Source organism: Triturus cristatus, chromosome 11 (genome assembly GCF_964204655.1).
Source record: "Triturus cristatus chromosome 11, aTriCri1.1, whole genome shotgun sequence".
Taxonomy (NCBI): domain Eukaryota; kingdom Metazoa; phylum Chordata; class Amphibia; order Caudata; family Salamandridae; genus Triturus; species Triturus cristatus.
The window spans coordinates 744,576,379-744,583,985 of record NC_140594.1 but is presented as its reverse complement, the minus strand read 5'-3'; positions in this window follow the sequence as shown (position 1 = coordinate 744,583,985).

The window sequence follows — 7,607 nt, the reverse complement described above, 5'->3', positions numbered from 1 at the left end:
ACCTTGCGAGTAAAAGTCTCAGACCTAAACCATTAAGCTACCGTGACTCTATATAAAATACCTTCAAAACAATTATATGACATGCAAACCGAAAACCCGACATATATATAAAGAGATCAAACAGAACAGAATCAATGAGAATTGAATATGTAACCTTGAGAGTAATACTCTCAGACCTTAAATATTTGGCCACAGTGACTCTGTATAAAATACCTTCAAAACAGGTATATGACATGGAAACCGAAAACCCAACATATATAATGAGGGGAGTTTTTAATCTGTGGGTAAATACATACATAAAAAGAGCTCTTACTGAACAGAATCAATGGGAATTGAACATGTACCCTTGAGAGTAAGATCCTGACACCTTAATGATTAGGCCACAGTGATTCTGTAAATAATGATTTCAAAACAGATATATGACATGCAAACCGAAAACCTAACATATATAATGAGAGGCGTTTTTACTCTGTGGAGTAATACATACTTAGAAAGAGATGTAACTGAACTGAATCAATGGGAATAGAACATGTAACCTTGAGAGTAAGAGTTTCAGACCTTAAATATTTGGCCACAGTGACTCTGTATAAAATACCTTCAAAACAGATAAACGACATGCAAACCGAAAACCCGACATATATAATGAGAGGAGTTTTTGCTCTGTGGGGTAATAAATACATAAAAAGAGACCTAACTCAACGGGAATTGAAAATGTAACCTTGAGAGTAAGAGTCTCAGATCTTAACCATTAGGCCAAAGTGACTCTGTACAAAATACCTTCAAAACAGATATATGACATGGAAACCGAAAACACAACATATATAATGAGGGGATTTTTTAATCTGTCGGGAAATACATACAAAGAGATCTTACTAGTCAGAATCAATGGGAATTGAACATGTAACCTTGAGAGTAAGATCCTGAGACTTTAATGATTAGGCCACAGTGACTCTGTATAAAAAGCAATCAAAACAGATATATGACATGCCAACCGAAAACCCAAAATATATAATGAGAGGAGTTTTCACTCTGTGGGGTAATACATACTTAAAAAGAGATCTAACTCAACAGCATCTATGTGAATTGAACATGTAACATTGAGAATAAGAGTCTGAGACCTGAACCATTAGGCCACAGTGAATCTGTATAACGTACCTTCAAAACAGATATATGACATGCAAACAGAAAACCCAACATATATAATGAGAGGAGTTTTTACTCTGTGGGGTAATACCCACTTAAAAAGAGATCAAACTGAACTGAATCAATGGGAAATAAACATGTAACCTTGAGAGTAAGAGTCTCAGACCTTAACCATTAGGCTGCAGTGACTCTGTATAAAATACCTTCAAATCAGATATATGACATGTAAACCGAAAATCCAACATATATAATGAGAGGAGTTTTTACTTTGTGGCGTAATACATACTTAAAAAGAGATCTAACTGAAGATAATCAATTTGAATTGAACATGTAACTTCGAGAGTAAGAGACTCAGACCTTAACCATTAGGCTGCAGTGACTCTGTGTAAGATACCTTCAAAACAGATATATGACATGTAATCCGAAAACCCAACATATATAATGAGAGGAATTTTTACTCTGTGGGGTAATACATACTTTAAAAGAGATCTAACTGAACAGAATCAATGGGAATTGAACATGTAACATTGAGAGTAAGCATCTCAGATCTTAACCATTAGGCCGCAGTGACTTTGTATGAAATGCTTTCAAAACAGATATATGACATGCAAACCGAAAACCCAACATATATAATGAGAGGAGTTATTACTCTGTGGGGTAATTCATTCTTAAACAGAGATCAAACTGAACAGCATCAATGGGAATTGAACATGTTACCTTAAGAGTTAGAGTCTCAGACCTTAACCTTTAGGCCACAGTGACTCTGTACAAAATGCCTTCAAAACAGATATATGACATGCAAACCGAAAACCCAACATATATAATGAGAGGAGTTTTTACTCTGTGGGGTAATATATAATTAAAAAGAGATCTAACTCAACAGAATCAGTGAATCTGTATAACATACCTTCAAAACAGATATATGACATGCAAACCGAAAACCCAACATATATAATGAGAGGAGTTTTTACTCTGTGGGGTAATACATACTTAACAAGAGATCTAACTGAACAGAATCAATGGGAATTGAACATGTAACCATGAGAGTAAGAGTCTCAGACCTTAACCATTAGGCCACAGTGACTCTGTATAAAAAATCTTCAAAACAGATATATGACATGCAAACCGAAAACCCAACATATATAATGAGAGGAGTTTTTACTCTGTGGGGTAATACACACTTAAAAAGAGATCAAATTGAACAGAATTAATGGGACATGAACTTGTAACCTTGAAAGGAAGAGTCTCAGACCTTAACCATTCTGCCACAGTGACTCTGAATAAAATACCTTCAAAACAGATATATGACTTGCAAACCGAAAACCCAACATATATAATGAGAGGAGTTTTTACTCTGTGGGGTAATACATACTTAAAAAGAGAGCTAACTGAACATAATCAATGGGAATTAAACATGTAACCTTGAGAGTAATAGTCTCAGACCTTAACCATTCAGCCAGAGTGACTGTAAAAAATTCCTTCAAAACAGATATATGACATGCAAACCGAAAACCCAACATATATAATGAGAGGAGTTTTTTCTCTGTGGGGTAATACATACTTAAAAAGAGATCTAACCAAACAGAATTGAACATGTAACCTTGAGAGTAAAAGTCTCTGACCTAAACCATTAAGCCACAGTGACTCTATATAAAATACCTTCAAAACAGATATATGACATGCAAACCGAAAACCCAACATATATAATGAGAGGAGATTTTACTCTGTGGGGTAACACATACTTAAAAAGAGATCTAACCGAACAGAATAATTGGGAATTGAACATGTAACCTTTAGAATAAGAGTCTCAGACCTTAACCATTAGGCCACAGTACCTCTGTATAAAATACCTTCTAAACAGATATATGACATGCAAACCGAAAACCCAACATATATAATGAGGGGAGTTTTTAATCTGTGGGGAAATACATACATAAAAAGAGCTCTTACTGAACAGAATCAATGGGAATTGAACATCTAACCTTGAGAGTAAGATCCTTAGACCTTAATGATTAGGCCACAGTGACTCTGTATAAAAAGCAATCAAAACAGATATATGACATGCAAACCGAAAACTCAACCTATATAATGAGAGGATTTTTTACTCTCTGGGGTAATACATACTTAAAAGGAGATCTAACTGAACAGAATCAATGGGAATTGAACATGTAACTTTGAGAGTAAGAGTCTCGGACCTTAACCGTTAGGCCACTGTGCGTCTATCTAAAATGCCTTCAAAACAGATATATGACATGCAAACCGAAAACCCAACATAGATAATGAGAGGCATTTTTACTCTGTGGGATAATACATACTAAAAAAGAGATCCAACTGAACAGTATCTATGGGAATTGAACATTTAACCTTGAAAGTAAGCACCTCAGACCTTAACTATTACGCCACAGTGACTCTGTGTAAAATACCATCAAAACAGATATATGACATGCCAACCGAAAACCCAACATATATAATGAGAGGAGTTTTAACTCTGTGGGGTAATTTATACTTAGAAAGAGATCTCTCTAATCAGAATCAATGGGAATTGAACTTGTAACCTTGAGAGTAAGAGCCTCAGACCTTAACCATTAGGTTACAGTGACTCTGTATATAATTCTTTCAAAACAGATATATGACATGCAAACCGACAACCTAACATATATAATGAGAGGCGTTTTTACTCTGTGGAGTAATACATACTTAAAAAGAGATGTAACTGAACAGAATCAATGGGAATTGAACATGTAACCTTGAGAGTAAGAGTTTCCGACCTTAAATATTTGGCCACAGTGACTCTGTATAAAATAACTTCAAAACAGATATATGACATGCAAACCGAAAACAGAACATATATAATGAGGAGTTTTATACTCTGTGGGGTAATACATACTTAAAAAGAGATCTAACCGAACAGAATCAATGTAAGTTGAACATGTAACTTTGAGAGTAAGAGTCTAAGACCTTAACCATTAGGCCACAGTGACTATGTATGAAATACCTTCAAAACAGATATATGACATGCAAACCGAAAACTCAACATTACTAATGAGAGGAGTTTTTACTCTGTGGGGTAATACATACTTAAAAAGAGATCTAACTGAACAGGATCAATGGGAATTTAACATGTAACCTTGAGAGTACGAGTCTCAGACATTAACCATTAGGCCACAGTGACTATACTAAATACCTTCAAAACAGATATATGACATGCAAACCGAAAACCCAAAATATATAATGAGAGGAGTTTTTACTCTGTGGAGTAATAAATACATAAAAAGAGACCTAACTCAACGGGAATTGAAAATGTAACCTTGAGAGTAAGAGTCTCAGATCTTAACCATTAGGCCAAAGTGACTCTGTACAAAATACCTTCAAAACAGATATATGACTTGCAAACCGAAAACCCAAAATATATAATGAGAGGAGTTTTTACTCTGTGGGGTAATACATACTTAAAAAGAGATCTAACTCAACATCATCAATGTGAATTGAACATTTAACCTTGAGAATAAGAGTCTGAGACCTGAACCATTGGGCCACAGTGAATCTGTATAATGTACCTTCAAAACAGATATATGACATGCAAACAGAAAACCCAACATATATAATGAGAGGAGTTTTTACTCTGTGGGGTAATACCCACTTAAAAGGAGATCAAACTGAACTGAATCAATGGGAAATAAACATGTAACCTTGAGAGTAAGAGTCTCAGACCTTAACCATTAGGCTGCAGTGACTCTGTATAAAATACCTTCAAATCAGATATATGACATGTAAACCGAAAATCCAACATATATAATGAGATGAGTTTTTACTCTGTGGGGTAAAACATACTTAAAAAGAGATCTAACTGAACATAATACATTTGAATTGAACATGTAACCTTGAGAGTAAGAGACTCAGACCTTAAATATTTGGCCACAGTGATTCTGCATAAAATACCTTCAAAACAGATATATGACATGCAAACCGAAAACCCAACATATATAAGGAGATGAATTTTTACTCTGTGGGGTAATAAATACTTAAAAAAAGATCTAACCGAACGAATGGGAGTTGAACATGTAGCCTTGAGAGTAAAAGGCTCAGACCTTAACCATTAAGCCACAGTGACTCTATGTAAAAGATCTTCAAAACAGATATATGACATGCACACCGAAAACCCAACATATATAATGAGAGGAGATTTTACTCTGTGGGGTAACACATACTTAAAAAGAGATCTAACTGAACAGAATCAATGGGAATTCAACATGTAACCTTGAAAATAAGAGTCTCAGACCTTAACCATTCTGCCACAGTGACTCTGAATAAAATACTTTCAAAACAGATATATGACATGCAAACCGAAAACCCAACATATATAAAGAGATGAGTTTTTATTCTGTGGGGTAATACATACTTAAAAAGAGAGCTAACTGAACAGAATCAATGGGAATTAAACATGTAGCCTTGAGAGTAATAGTCTCAGACCTTAACCATTCATCCACAGTGACTGTATAAAATACCTTCAAATCAGATATATGACATGCAAACCGAAAACCCAACATATATAATGAGGAGTTTTTACTCTGTGGGCTAACACATACTTAAAAAGATATATAATTGAACAGAATTGATCATGTAACCTTGAGAGTAAGAGTCTCAGACAATAACCATTAGGACACAGTGACTCTGTATAAAATACTTTCAAAACAGATATATGACATGCTAACCGAAAACCCAACATCTATAACGAGAGGAGTTTTTACTCTGTGGGGTAATACATACTTAAAAAGAGATCTAACTGAACATAATAAATGGGAATTTAACATGTAACCTTGACAGTACGAGTCTCAGACATTAACCATTCGGCTACAGTGACTCTGTATTAAATACCTTCAAAACAGATATATGACATGAAAACTAAAGCCCAACATATATAATGAGAGGAGTTATTACTCTGTGGGGTAATACATTCTTAAACAGACCAGCATCTGTGGGGATTGAACATGTAACCTTGAGAATAAGAGTCTTACACCTGAACCATTAGGCCACAGTGAATCTGAACAAAATTCCTTCAAAACAGATATATGACATGCAAACCGAAAACCCAACATATATAATGAAAGGAGTTTTTACTCTGTGGGGTAAGACATACTTAAAAAGAGATCTAACTCAACAGAATCTGTGGGAATTGAACATGTAACCTTGAGAATAAGAGTGTTAGACCTGAACCATTAGGCTACAGTGAGTCTGTATAATGTACCTTCAAAACAGATATATGACATGCAAACCGAAAACCCAACATATATAAAGAGAGGAGTTTTTACTCTATTGAGTAATACACAATTACAATGAGATCTAACTGAACGGAATCAATGGGAATTGAACATGTAACCTTGAGAATAAGAGTCTCAGACCTAAACCATTCGGCCAGAATGACTCTGTATACAATACCTTAAAAACAGATATATGACATGCAAACCGAAAACCCAACATATATAATGAGAGGAGTTTTTACTCTCTGGGGTAATACACACTTAAAAAGAGATCAAATTGAACAGAATCAATGGGAAATGAACATGCAACCTTGAGAGAAAGAGTCTCATACCTTAACCATTAGGCTGCAGTGACTCTGTATAAAATACCCTCAAAACAGATATATGACATGTAAACCGAAAACCCAACATATATAATGAGAGGAGTTTTTACTCTGTGGGGTAATACATACTTATAAAAAAATCTAAATGAACAGAATCATTGGGAATTGTACATGTAACCTTGAGAGTAAGAGTGTCAGACCTTAAATATTTGGCCACAGTGACTCTGCATAAAATACCTTCAAAACAGATATATGACATGCAAACCGAAAACCCAACATATATAAGGAGATGAATTTTTACTCTGTGGGTTAATACATACTTAAAAAGAGATCTAACCGAACGAATGGGAGTTGAACATGTAGCCTTGAGAGTAAAAGGCTCAGACCGTAACCATTAAGCCACAGTGACTCTATATAAAAAATCTTCAAAACAGATATATGACATGCAAACCGAAAACCCAACATATATAATGAGAGGAGATTTTACTCTGTGGGGTAACACATACTTAAAAAGAGATCTAACTGAACAGAATCAATGGGAATTCAACATGTAACCTTGAAAATAAGAGTCTCAGACCTTAACCATTCTGCCACAGTGACTCTGAATAAAATACCTTCAAAACAGATATATGACATGCAAACCGAAAACCCAACATATATAAAGAGATGAGTTTTTACTCTGTGGGTAATACATACTTAAAAAGAGAGCTAACTGAACAGAATCAATGGGAATTAAACATGTAGCCTTGAGAGTAATAGTCTCAGACCTTAACCATTCATCCACAGTGACTGTATAAAATACCTTCAAAACAGATATATGACATGCAAACCGAAAACCCAACATATATAATGAGGAGATTTTACTCTGTGGGCTAACACATAC